General features: G+C 37.5%; 1 long non-coding RNA gene across 1 annotated transcript; it reads right to left on the bottom strand.

The window, feature by feature from the left end:
* Positions 1–1,357: 1,357 nt before the first annotated feature.
* LOC115485083 (uncharacterized) lies at positions 1,358–11,397 on the bottom strand. The gene is made up of 3 exons (XR_003945819.2): positions 11,305–11,397; positions 3,841–3,907; positions 1,358–1,789 (listed from the first exon to the last, which is right to left on the bottom strand). It is a non-coding gene; the product is annotated as an uncharacterized LOC115485083 (long non-coding RNA).
* Positions 11,398–13,428: the final 2,031 nt, after the last annotated feature.

Here is a 13,428-nt window from a genome sequence, read left to right as displayed (position 1 = left end):
ACTTCCTTCCTTCCTGCCTCCCTCCCTCCCTCCCCTTCTCTATCTCTGCCTCTTGCTTGTTTCTGTAAGCAGTCAGCATATTTCCTACACAATGCCTCAGAGGAGCCAGCCTTGTGCGTACATCTCCTCTTTGGTGCCTCTGATACAGAGAGCAATTCAGAGTTGTTTACAAAGTCTCTGGGCGAGGGGACAGTACAACAGAAAATGAAAAGCATTGAGACACTAATTCAGGAGTTTTCTTTTAGTGCACTGTTATTACTCCTGAAACTAGTAGGCCTGAATCCAAAACTCAAAATAAGTAGTTTCGAATTTACACTTCAAACTGAAGCAAGTTTGTTTGGTTTTTGTTCCCCCAATCACTGTATAATATCACCTCTTTTTTGATGGATTACAAAAAGAAGGGAAAAAAAGGCAAACCAAACAAAGAGGACAACAACAAAAAATTATACAGTTACGTTTTTTCAATTTCACTGTTTGTGTATATTGTTTTAATATAGAGGAATATCAGTTCCTATTCCTCTTCCTATTTCTCTTCCTCGTCCTATTTCTCTTCCTATTCCTATTCCTATTCCTATTCCTATTCCTATTCCTATTCCTATTCCTATTCCTATTCCTATTCCTATTCCTATTCCTATTCCTTCATAGAAGGACACAACTGTGTTCCTCTGAGTCTCTGGAACCACAAAACCGCCTGTCTTTGCCTGCCCATGCAGGCTTTTTTGTAAGAGAAATGAAGGCAAGCAGAGGGCTGATACACAAGCTGCTCTTGGCAGCACTTGGAAAGATACTACAGTATTTATGTGGATCTAGAAACCTTATTCCATGGTTTACATGCATTTATTGAGTGCTCTTCCATCACTAGGCAGAACGAAAACCAACACCTGTCCAAAGAGAATTAATACATAATCAGCATTAAGGCAACTACGTATAAAAATGCAAATACTGGGCAAACACTTGATCCAAATAAGTTTGATAGATCTTATAGAACAGACAGTTTAAGATTAAAGATTACGTTGAATACCTGAGAAGACTGCTTACCCTGAATGACAGAAAACTTTTATATCAAAGTATTAGGATATGCCAAATTATCAATATCTATAAAGGTCTTTGTTACTTATAGTTTATCAGCTTCCTCATTCTTTCATGTATTTAACTTTAGCAAGCCACTCATAATAGCATCCAATAACTATGATGATTGTGCTTGGTTGTAGCAGTGGGGGGATTTAGATGGTGGATGCTGCTTCCTATTTCCCAAGAAGCATCTCCTGTGGAAAAGCCTCTTGGGTAAACATTCAGACGGAGAAGTCCTGTCCCCACACCACATTCAGCACGGCTAGCTCAGTGAAGAGGGGCAGAAGGCCCTTTTGTATGATAAATTCCAGCCAAGGTTTATTGTATCCAACACGCCAAGGGGAACCAGGGACAAAAGGCAGAACGTGTGCTCTGCACAAGGCTTAAGTAGGGGAAGATATGGGGGCAGTACAAAGGGAAGGCAGGGATGGCCACCAGGGGTACCACAACCAATGAGGAAACAGGGAAAGGAGAAACCAGGGGAAGTTGGGACATATGGGAGGAGGATCAGTGTTTACTGATCCTGGGATGGATCAGTGCTGTGCAAGACTCCATGGGGAAGTCTTTTCTGTCCGCCCAGGTGTGGAAACTCAATGGTAAGTCTCTCCCGAGGAAGGCTCTGGGGAATGTCCTGAGGGGAAAAGATCCTGAGGATTCCACAACTCCCCTGGTTTTTTTACTATGAAGACTTCCCCAGTGGACTTCTGCAGACACTCAACTAAACAGGGAAACAAAAGTAAAATGATAAAAACAATTATTACAATAAAAAAAATTCTTTAACAAAAGAGGAAAGCCATCCTGTCAACCCCCATTGTCTGGAAATTAATTGAAATTCAACAAAGAGTCTTATAATCTTTTGGAGCAGTGGAGAGTCGTCTTCTGTGATGAACATCTGCATTTACGAGCTTTTTCAAAATATAAAGGTTTTGTGAACAAGAAAATGTAGGAGTCTGTTTCATGAGTTGAGTTGTTTTTTTTTTAACTTGAAGGACTTTAGACCTTGTTTTGTCTTACAACAGACACAACACAAAAAGCAGTACTGCAGAGTTCACCAGAAGAACATCTGGGCCCTGAACAGGATGCGTTATCATCTGTATCACTTTTGTTACAACTGTTTTATACAAACTAAGTGGTTTGTTCTGGTTTGCTGTAGTTTTCATCGCATCAAAACTGAAAACCCATTTAGCTTGGAAAAAATAGCTGGAATGAGTAATATTTTCAGTACAATCATAACATTTGCGCTACCCCAGTTTTGCCTGAAATTTTTATCTATAATGTGGCACTTACTCAAAAAACAGACTTCAGGAAAAGAGTACTATTCAGCACCCTTTAAAATACAGTAAAAATAGATGGTTATTCAAAAATTCTTGTAGGAAACTCTATAATTATATCTATATTAAAAATCTCTTCATGGTGAATCTTTTTTCCAGGCAGTGAGGAAATGCCGCTTACTGCCCCAAAAAAGGTACATTCTCTGGTCTCAAAGTTAGACTTAAAAATATTCACTATTTATTAGAAAAAGCAAACAACAAAATCTGCTTTTCTTCATTCAGACAGTTTAGTTTATGTGAATTTATAATCTCAGAGAATATGAGGTAAATTCCATATATATAAGAGAAAATCCCATGCAGATCTTCTTGTAAGAGCAGGTTTCTTGTTATAGAGCTCATAAAATGTCTTCAAGCTTGCCTGTAACACATAGCAGACTTTAGTAGGAAACACCTATTTAGACAATTACATTAATTCTTCATTCTGACCTCTACGGACTGGTTGCTATCAATGACACTAGAAGGGGAAGATAAAATTAATATCTGGATGTTCAGTATGTATCATGGGTCTTCATTTTGATTGAGTTTTTGTCCTCTGTATCACTCAAGTGTGCTGTGGTTTGTGGTTCCAGAGACTGAGAGGAACACAATTGTGTCCTTCTATGAAGGAATAGGAATAGGAATAGGAATAGGAATAGGAATAGGAATAGGAATAGGAATAGGAATAGGAATAGGAATAGGAATAGGAATAGGAATAGAATAGGAATAGGAATAGGAATAGGAATAGGAATAGGAATAGGAATAGGAATAGGAATAAGAATAGGAATAGGAATAGGAGCTGACATTCCTGTATATTAAAACAATACACATGAAAAGTGAAATTGAAAATGTCTTAGGTATGCTTTAGACGAAGGTAGTTCCAGTCCCCCTTTACTACTCATTATAGAAGAATTACTGATGTAGGAAAACATACTTATACTTTGGAAGTTGAACATCCTGGTTGAAATATAAAGGGGTTTAAAAGTGATTTTTAAAAATTAATTAGAACTGACTTGCTTAGGCCTGCAGCCACACAGTTCTTCAACCAAACCTGATCCATGTGCACCAGCATCCCTGTAACAGCCCACTGACACTGCTTAATCTCTTCTAAGACTAACAAAGCAAAATGGTTCATATTCAACATTTTTGCTGTACTAGACACTATTCGCTTAAAACTATCCCCTAATGTCTTAAAAAAGACCTATTTTGAATTGTTAATATATTCCATACTGGAAAGATTCAGACATGGTCTTCTGATGTTTCAGAAGTAGAGTCTGAAGTCAGAGTAATATGTTACAACAGTATAGCTTCCTGGTACTAAGCAGTGGAGTATTTGTATGTATTTGTTGAACAGTAAATGACCAAAAATTCTAAAATTAGCTATTATAAGTCTGTATATCTATACATCTCACTCTGTATCTATATATGCTTATATCTTGTCTTCCCTCTCCCACAAGCTTACCTTTGAATGAGAATAAACTAAAACTGACGATTGCTGTGAAATCTTGTGGGCTTTGTTTCAGCAGTATCTGGAAAACAGGTATAAACTGGATTGACTGCATTTTTCCCTTTCTTCCCATTTTTTACTGGAAAATAATTATTATTTCTCTAAAAAACTGTGATTCCTAGGAATTCCAAGTGAATATGGGTGAATATGGAATGCCCAATACAGCTCAAACATGTAAAATGATATTTATTCCCATACATGTAAAAATATGAATTCTGTCAAATACATTGGCCAAAATTGATAAAGCCCCCCAAAAACCCAACACAGCTGAGGTTTTCAAATTGGTTTTATTTAGACTGATGGGCTGTAGGCCTTTTATGTGTTTTGAAGTTAATATTGCTTGGCAATATAATTAAGCATGTCTTTCTTGATTCAATCAGTCTAAATACTAATTTTGAGTTAGCCTGAAGGGATTAGCTCAGGAAGAAGTTATGCACCTTTTGCATAACTTTTAATATTCGTAACTGATCTTAGGAAAATGCGGAATGCTGCACAAGCAAGTAGAGTCACTAAGACTCCTTATCTATTCATATTAACCCTCCACGCAGCCTCTGTTCTCATCTCCCCACTTAAAGTGTAGGAATTCACTTAAAATCAGTGATATTTCCATTGCAGTGAAGCGTGAAATACTTGTTTTATGCATGTGGTAAATTATTTATGGGGTAAATTATCTATGAAATTATCTACGGTTTTAAATTGCAGAGTTAGCAGATTTTGCAAATAAGCTTTGGTGTCCATACGTGTGAACAGAAAAACTGAAAAGTATTGGCCCAGTCCATCTTTAGAAAGAGTTTGCTTTCCAGTTCAACTTTGATTGATCCTGTTCTTGTTAGGTAGCTGCAGTTAGATGGCAGTGTTGTAGGTCAGAAGTGACACCGCTTGGCACAGAGGAAAGCAAAAGAGATCAAATCATTCATTGTTTTAGGCAGTTTACTGCCTCAAATGCCTTAAATTTAGTATGCAACATCTCTTGACATCCAGTTTTAATTGGGGTGTATGTAGAGGTCTCTGTGTACAGACTTATTAAAAGTGTGATTTTTATTTACTGCTTAGAAGAGGACGAGTTCTGATTTCATATATATAAGCTTCATGTTTACCCTTGCTTCAAAAAGGAAGTCTAATGTGGGCATTCTGGAAGTCCATGAATTTTTTCTAAAGGCAAAGGGATAATTTACAAATGTGGTTATTTCTTATGCGGAGGTGTTTCTTATGTAAAACTGATTACTGGCAGTATTCATGCAGTTCAAATTAGAAAACAATTCGCTGCTGTAAGACTAAAACAAAACAAAACCAACAGAAACCTCTTACATAGGAATCCACATTACAGTATATAGCTTTCACCTTTCTGTTATTACCTGAAAGAATGAATTTCCTGTAAAATGCAAGGATGATGACTCTTCTCTAGTCTCTGGTACAGAATTAAAAATTTCGTTGAACACACAACACACCAGTACCTGTCCCACTGCTTCTATTCTCCAGACAGACATGAAAAAAGAGCAGATACCTGTCTATCTCAAAGGAAGATGATATATTGAAATTATTATGTTTCTACAAAATATAACAATTTTCCTTTTTTACTACTTGAAATTTTCAACAGACTTTAAGACAGTTTTATTCTTCTATAAAAGAGTATTCAAAATGTACATAGAGATCATGAAACAAAAACTTTGTATAACAAAATGAGGGATTTCCATGTTTAGAGTTTGATTTTGGGCAGTGTCAGATCTTTGATCATTTAGTTCAGTGACAGTGATAACATTTTTCAAATTTGACTGTTATTTACAGTATTGTTCCTCCCAGAGTTTTTCTTTTTTTTTTCAGTAGGCAAACTAGGTGGCACAAATTAGACCTTTGCACTGACAAATGGCTTTTTAGATGCTGTTCAGATGTTTGTGGAATGCACTGTATCACAAACTGCAAATCAAGAGTAGGTGATCCCATTGTGTCCCAAAATGCATCTTCATCTTGGCCTGGAAGGGAATGAGAGAGGAATATACTGCTGCTTAGTGTAATTGTATATTGGCATTTTTGCTGAGACTCTAAAGCAGTGGTGGAGAAAGGGTTTTTAGTGTCAAACCTATTAGGCCCAAAAGCACTCAAAATAGAGCTCTGAAAACTGGCAACAACATTCTTAGTCATGTGTGAAGACTTTTATAGGCAATGATTCTTCCTCTCTTTTTAATTAAAAGTAGGAAAAATTGATAGAATCTGCAAAGTGCAGATTCAAAGCCACCTGCTCCCCTAACCTTGTGATTTGGGTTTTTATTTTGACAAAGAATAAAGCAGATTCTAGCACCTAAGTCCAGGTCCACTAAAATTGAATGTAAATCACTAAAATCTGGGACTTAGTGGAGACAAGATTTGAGTCTCTACTCAGCTGTGATTTGTGACAAGGTTACCAGGATATATTTACCAAAACCACTGAAGGTTCTTTCTCTTTTCCTCTTTTCCCCTTTCTTCCTTTCCCTTTCCCTTTCCCTTTCCCTTTCCCTTCCCTTCCCTTCCATTTTCCTTTTCCACTCTTGTTTAATTTTTGACATATTTTGGATGCAGTGAGTATGCAAAGCTTAAAGGATTTTATTAAAATATGCAAAATTATTTAAACATTAAAACAAGGTAATACATCTGTAATCAGATATGACTTCTCATAGCTCTTCGTGTTTTTTAAATAATTTGATGATACGTAGTAGTCAAAAGTTAGTGTGGAGTATATATTTGTTATTTTCTGCCTTTTTCTTTTCCTCTCCTTTGTGTTACACCTGCATGAACAAAAATCACCTGCAGAGCAATTTTGGAGTAACTGGTGATGTGTCTCTTTGCATAACATCAAAAATACCTTGAGAAATTATAAGACAAAAGACAACATTCACAATAGTTTGTCACTGAAGTGCCTTGAAATGTTTGTTAGGTCAGAGCACAGTTTGTAAAACATGAGCCTTAAAAGGGGACATTTTTCTCCCATGCCCCATACCCAGTCAAGAGAGTGGGAAGGCTGGGGAAGCCTTCAGGCATGCAGCTCGCAGTCTCCTTCTGCAGCATTCATGAGAGCAGCGAGCTCTGCAGCCTGGAGAGCAGCTCCTGGTGCCAGGGGGAGTCCCTGCCGAGTTACGGGGCAGACTGAGGAGCGCTGAAATCAGTGGCAACTGTTGGGCAGCTGTGGATGAGTATGCTCCACTTCATTTAAGAAAAGGTGTAAGTAGGGCTGGAAGATGAATTCTCACCTTCCCTCATACTGTGAGATCTTATCCTGCCTAACAGCAGTCCTGTTACAGAGGAGGAGGAGGAGGAGGAGAACGACAACGACGACGAGGACGAGGAGGAAGAGGACAAGGAGGAGGACGAGGAGGAGGACGAGGAGGAAGTCTGATCCACTGTATGCTTTCTTCAGGGCTGGAGATGGTCCCCCGAGCTCCTGCTGTACAAATCTATGGGAACACTGGAAAGGCTGCAGCTAAGCTCATTGTTCCTGCTCCTTGTTTTGAACCGTTCATGCAAGAGCTGCTGTGCTACATGAACTCAGCAGCCTGCTTGGCTGGTGGTCTGTCTGTCAGCGTTGGGCAGACTTTGGCCACGAGTGCTAGGGCAATGTCCAGCTTGCTTTGCCTCCTAATCATCATTTTGCCTGAGTGGTATCTCGTGGCTGTAACAGGTTCATATTTGAAATTTCAAACTGTTTATTTTTTTCATCCCAAAAGAGTTCTGCTTTGAAAATTTTGTAAGAGAAGGTGAAAAGGAAAATTCTTAGTGATATGGAGCTATAGACATGTTTCCTAAGTATAAACAAAATGAATTTAGTGTCTTTAAATAAAAATGTTGAATCCTGTGGTAAAATGGAATTACATGAAGGAAGAGATTTACATGGATATACACAGAAAAATCAGCACAATCTAGGACTCTTCACGTTTGGGCATAACTTTTTACATTTCAGATAATAAGGTATTGATAGCTTTCTTGTCAGGCCCTGATTACTTCTCCAACAGTAGGACTGAACTTTTCTGACTTCAGAAATGATCATTTAGAAGACTGCAACAGATCTACAGAAATTATGTAGAAATTAGCAAGCATATTATCAGTAGGCTTCAAGGACCATAGGATTAACTTGTCAAACTTTGTCATTTTCCTTATTTGTTTTCCATCTGAAACACATTTCTAGTAAGTTTTATCAGTTGCTGGCTTTTCTCTCCCCATCTATGTCAGTGTTGTACAGAAGCTGATGTAACAGCAGCAACACTATGTTCAACTAGCCTCTGGCTGATATTTGCTCACTCTTCCTAAGCGGAAAGAGCCTTGGGAAGAAGAATGCAACCCCAAATAAATGGTTTTCCTAAAAACAAAGGAAGGAGAGTTTTTAAACTGTATTTTAAAATTATTTCACATTTTAATTACTTACTCACGTAAGAAAACATAAGGTAGATGAGTATAGGTCATTAGAAAGGGAGGTAGATTTGCTTTGTGGCTAAACTTGACCAAACGCCTTTTTCAGAGCTCATTCTTCACAGAATCAGTGACAGGTTGTCCAGTCAAATTATTAATTAACTAATCAACTATGGTACATTTGGTGCCTTGTACAAAGCACTGAATGACATTAGCTCAGGAGTGTTTTTAGTGTGGAGAGTTAAGTCTATGAAGTGATATAGGAGAAAAGGCTTAGGTATGAATTCAAGTAAAGCAATTGACACTGTACTAAAAGTATAGTAACATAGTGCTTTGAAGAGATAATCAGATGGTTATTTACCAGTATATGAACAGTGCTAATTAAACAATTGTGTGAAGTTTCTTATGGGGTATTTTCTTCATTTATCAAGCTTGGAAATTTACTTCATGCATCTTCACTGTGTATTATTATAAATCTAACAGATTGTATATCACAAAAGTCTGGATTTTGCTCTAGATCAAGTCGCTCAAAGCTCTATTTTACCTGTCTTTGGACACTTCCAGGGATGAGTTATCCACAGCTTCTCTAGGCAGTCTGTTCCTGTATGTCTTCACCCTCACAGTAAAGTGTTTCCTTCTAACATATAATCTAAACCTACTATTATCCCTTGTTCTGTCACCATATGGCCCTGTCAAAAGTCCCTCTCCAGCCCTCTTGAATACCCCCTTTAGATACAGGAAGGCTGCTATACAGTGTCTGTGGAGCCTTCTCCAGGCTGAACAACCTCAGCTCTTTCAGCCTGTCTTCATAGAAGAGGTGCTCAAGCTGCCAGTCTTCTTTGTGGCCTCCCCTGGACTCACTCCAGCAGGTCCATGCCCTTCCTAGAGCTGGATGCAGTTCTCTTTAATAAACTCCAAAAGCTGTATTGCCAAAACACTATGACAGAATGTAGGAATCGCCATTATTTGTTTTGGAATAAATACCAGACCTCAGGAAAGAGTTGTTCAGGTATGCTTGAGTACACAAATGTACAAGCAATAAAAAAAGCCTTGTTTCTGTGATAGTATGACATCCTAATGCCAGGGGGAAAAATCCCCAGAATATGCAAACAAATACTTCAGCCATGTCAGAAAGTGCTGTTCTACTGCAACTGGAAATGGCTTGTGGGACTGGAATGCATAACTGCCTAATAGCTCCTGTATGAACAAAGCATTACTCCTCCATCTTTCAGTAGAGGATAAATACACTGGGCAAAAATACTGAAGTTTGCATCACAAATGTCATTTATGGGTGAGTAAGAAGGTGAATGTCTGTTTCTGCTGCTCCTTACAGTGCATATGCAAATGCTGATGGCTGTGTTCTGCTCCCAGCCCCTTTTCTGCATAGTTAGATTTCTCGAAAAGACTTGTGGAAGTGGAAGGAGGTGACAGAGTTTTGCCACCACCTGACTCTTCCTCCAGAAATTGAAAAGTCACTAAGGATGACATATTCAGTACAGAGATTTCTAAGCTATAGATGAGGTATTAAGGGAAGCAGAAACAATTTCTGATTCAGTGTTTCTCTTTCACAAATACTATACCTACTATATAATTTTAACTATATACTGCGTATGCTTGGGGAACAGTAGATGGTAAGTTCTTTTTGGGAAGGTCTTTAAACACTCTATGACAATTTCAGGAACTTTTTATTGTGGTTAATCCTAGGTCTTGTATGGCTAGTTAAGCCTCACCCAGAAAGCCTCACCCATCAGAGTTTATATGTGTTATTATACTTTGGAATGTTAAGTGTTTTAGATGCAGTCTCTGCTGGGAGCTCTTATATAAAGAACAGGTTTTCTTCCATGAAACAAGCAAGTATTCAAAACACACACCCCTCCCCCCACCAAAATTCTGAAATTGCACTGTATTGCTTAAGTTTTTAACAATTTTTTGTGATACATTTTTTATAAAAAGAGAAATAAAAACAATGCTGTCACATACTGAGTTTTGAACAAACCAAAATCAAAGGATTAAGTGTTCTAAGCACTTAAACACTGCATCCAGTTAGTTAGTTTCAGTGTGGCTTTTCTATCTCTGAACTGCTTCCAATAAACTTTGAATGCAGAAAGATAAACCAATTTATATGTTTCCATTGCTATACACAGTATGATGTTGGGTTTTTTTACAAAGTAGTTTTAATGTTTAAATATGCATATTGTTAATTTTTTCTTTTTCCTTTTACTGTGCTGATTCTTGGGATTTTTGCAACTTTTTTTTTTTTTTACTAATTTACTATATTTTGTTACTCTGAAATGGATTCTGAAGACCTTGAAACATCGCTTTCTGGAAGGACCAGCTGTTTCTGGATCAATGTCTTGAAAAACAGATCACAATAAGATGCAGTGCAGCTATAGTTAAAAGGTGGTTGCCTGCTCAGATGCCAACAGGTGAAATCTGATTGATGCACATGCAATAGCCAACAAAATGCTTTGTTTGTCAGAGGAAATAGAAAGTGGCAAAGGAGAGGGGAGGGGAGCACAGGCATGAGATTATAGTTTTTCTGTTTGCTTCACTTTTCTAGTAATTTATAGTAAGGTATATTTCTAGACATTGGATCCCATTCAGCTTCACTGTCTGGGATGGAGTACACTATTAAAACTGCATGTTCTAAGGAAAATTACTAACTTTTTAAAAATTAGACTTTTTTGCTCACTAAAAAATTCGATTTTTCAGACATTGCTGTTTTCTGCATAAGCTGCTTTGTCCACTGATTATTATTATTTATTTAACTTTAAAAGTTCAAGTCAAAGTCATGCCAGATATTAATTATTAAAAAAAATCATAGTAGCGTTTGCTGCTTATTACTTTTTTAAATAGTATGTCTTTAAAAACACAGAAGAAGATGAATCTGAAGATACTCATATGATGCACTTCACCTACTCTGAACCTATGCTTAACCTGTCTGTGGAATAAAATAAAACACAAACAAAAAATAAAATAAACAAGCTGATAATCATTGTGTTATTTGCAAGCAGAAGAGGATAAGAAAGGCAGACTTGTACTCACGTTTTCAATATTCCTTGAAAAAGCCCTGGGCCCTTCACTGCCTCTGCTGAGCAGCGGCTGACGTACAAGAGTGAAGAGCCTACCTACCCTGTGAGACACCTGAAGGCTCCCACATTAATAATCCCTCAGCCGTCCAAGCAGGATCAAATTATCACAGCTTCCTACATTTGGGAAAGGACTGTGTACTTACAATACAAGCTGCTCCTCACTGATGCAAGCCCTTGTTATGAAAGCAGGTAAGTGGGAACTGAATGTCTAAATGGAAATGTCATTGCCTTTGTAGTTTCTGAGCTGATGCAAAACTTAAACCCCTGGAATTAATTTTGTACAGTACTGAGAACAATGGCACATCACTATTGTAGAGGTGAATTTTGGCCAAACATGTTGTGTAATTCTGAGAGCAATGGAGGAAAATGCCTAAAGCCCAAAGTGTTAAATTTAACATAAACTTGCCATGTGTTATGCCTGCTCAGAGTCTATGTGAATTAGAGCTGCATGTCTGTGTTTAAAAATGCATTGCCATTTCAGCAGGAAACAACCTGTTTATATAGAAAAGAGACATAGACCAATCCTATCTTGTCCACTATACTAAGGCAATGCTGCTGGGAGAAAAAAAGTTAGATTTTCTACAGATGTAACCTACCTCCATTCTAAATGTGGAGAAAAACATATTCTTGCTAAGCATGTAATCTTCTGGCTAATGCTGAAAGTGTCTTCAAAGTTGTTAAACTGTTGCTTCACTTTTCTGAACAAGGAGAGTAATTCTCTCCCTACACATGAAGCCTGGATATTTTCTTAATTCTTAAAAGATCTTACATTTTCCTAAGTCTTCTCAGAGCCCTGAGCTGATGATGGACTTGTACCTAGCAATATTGTTGTGAGTCTCACAAAAGAGTATGAAGCATATTGAGTAAGTACTGTTAATTTTTTTCCTATATTTGTTAAATTTCTTCAAGTCCGTTTAAGTAGGAAGCCCCTTTCAGAAACATCTGTCTCTTCCCTCACTATTTATTAATTCACAGCTCTGGTGTTGTACACACAACTGTTACAGAGCTATTAGACACCAACACTACAGTTCCAGTGTTGTAGCTAGAAATTTGGTGTGAGAAGAGAGAAATCCTCCCTTCTGTATGCAAAAAAACATGCAATTCATAATGTAAGTAGTAACAATTGTCAATAAAACATTTCTTGACAATTAACATATAGCTTGGTTTTACCTTGAACCATCAGGCCCTTCAGGCAGTTGTAAATGCCAGGAAATGTCCTTCTGATTTCTTAAAAGATAAGCATAATTTGCAACGTGAAACTTGGAAACATCTAATTCCTGACAAATTCATGACGAATTTTGTTCATGACAAAAAACATGAAAAAAACCATGTTTTGTTCAGCCAAATTTTGTTTCTTGGATCATGTGGCATTTATGACATACTTTAGACCACACTGTAGATACAGAAGCCTTAACCTCTACAATTACATGCTGCTAAAACCAAGAATGTTTATGCACAATGTTTCTGTATTTTTCTAACCATATGTTTGTAAAAAAGAAAACCAAAATTCTAGAAGCTCATCTGTCATACATATTCATAGAGTATTCCTGGTGTACTTGAATAACCAAGCACTTTTCAATTTAGGCAACTGTGCTTCACATAGCTGTACTTGAAAGAGAATTCCTAAATTCTTAACCATGGAGTTTGTTTGTTGTATAATTAACAGGTTTTAAAGAATTATCAAATGAAAGAGGTTATAAATCTCAGTGTGAAAGAGCTGTTATGATTTCCCATGTAGATCTGAGCCACAAACCCACCATGCCTTCTCTGCACAGGGCAAAGCTTTGTCAACAGTGTCTGACATAATGCATAAAAGATGGAGAGAAATGTGGCAGTCTTAAGTCCTTGCACATGCTGCTTCCCATATGGTTTATTTGGCTCGTCAGTGAGGTGCGCATTTTCCAGGCATTATCCAAGTACCTAAATACATGTGCCCAGAATGCAGTGGGAGCATTCAGATAGGCTCATGGTGGGAACTTTGGGGACAAGCACTCTTACAATACGTTTTCTTGTGACTTTGCAAGAGACTTACAAGAGTTGCCATGAACCTTTCACAAGCAGCCAACACAATTTTAGT

This window comes from Serinus canaria, chromosome Z (assembly GCF_022539315.1).
Source record: "Serinus canaria isolate serCan28SL12 chromosome Z, serCan2020, whole genome shotgun sequence".
NCBI lineage: Eukaryota > Metazoa > Chordata > Aves > Passeriformes > Fringillidae > Serinus > Serinus canaria.
This window is presented reverse-complemented; position numbering and strand designations above follow the sequence as displayed.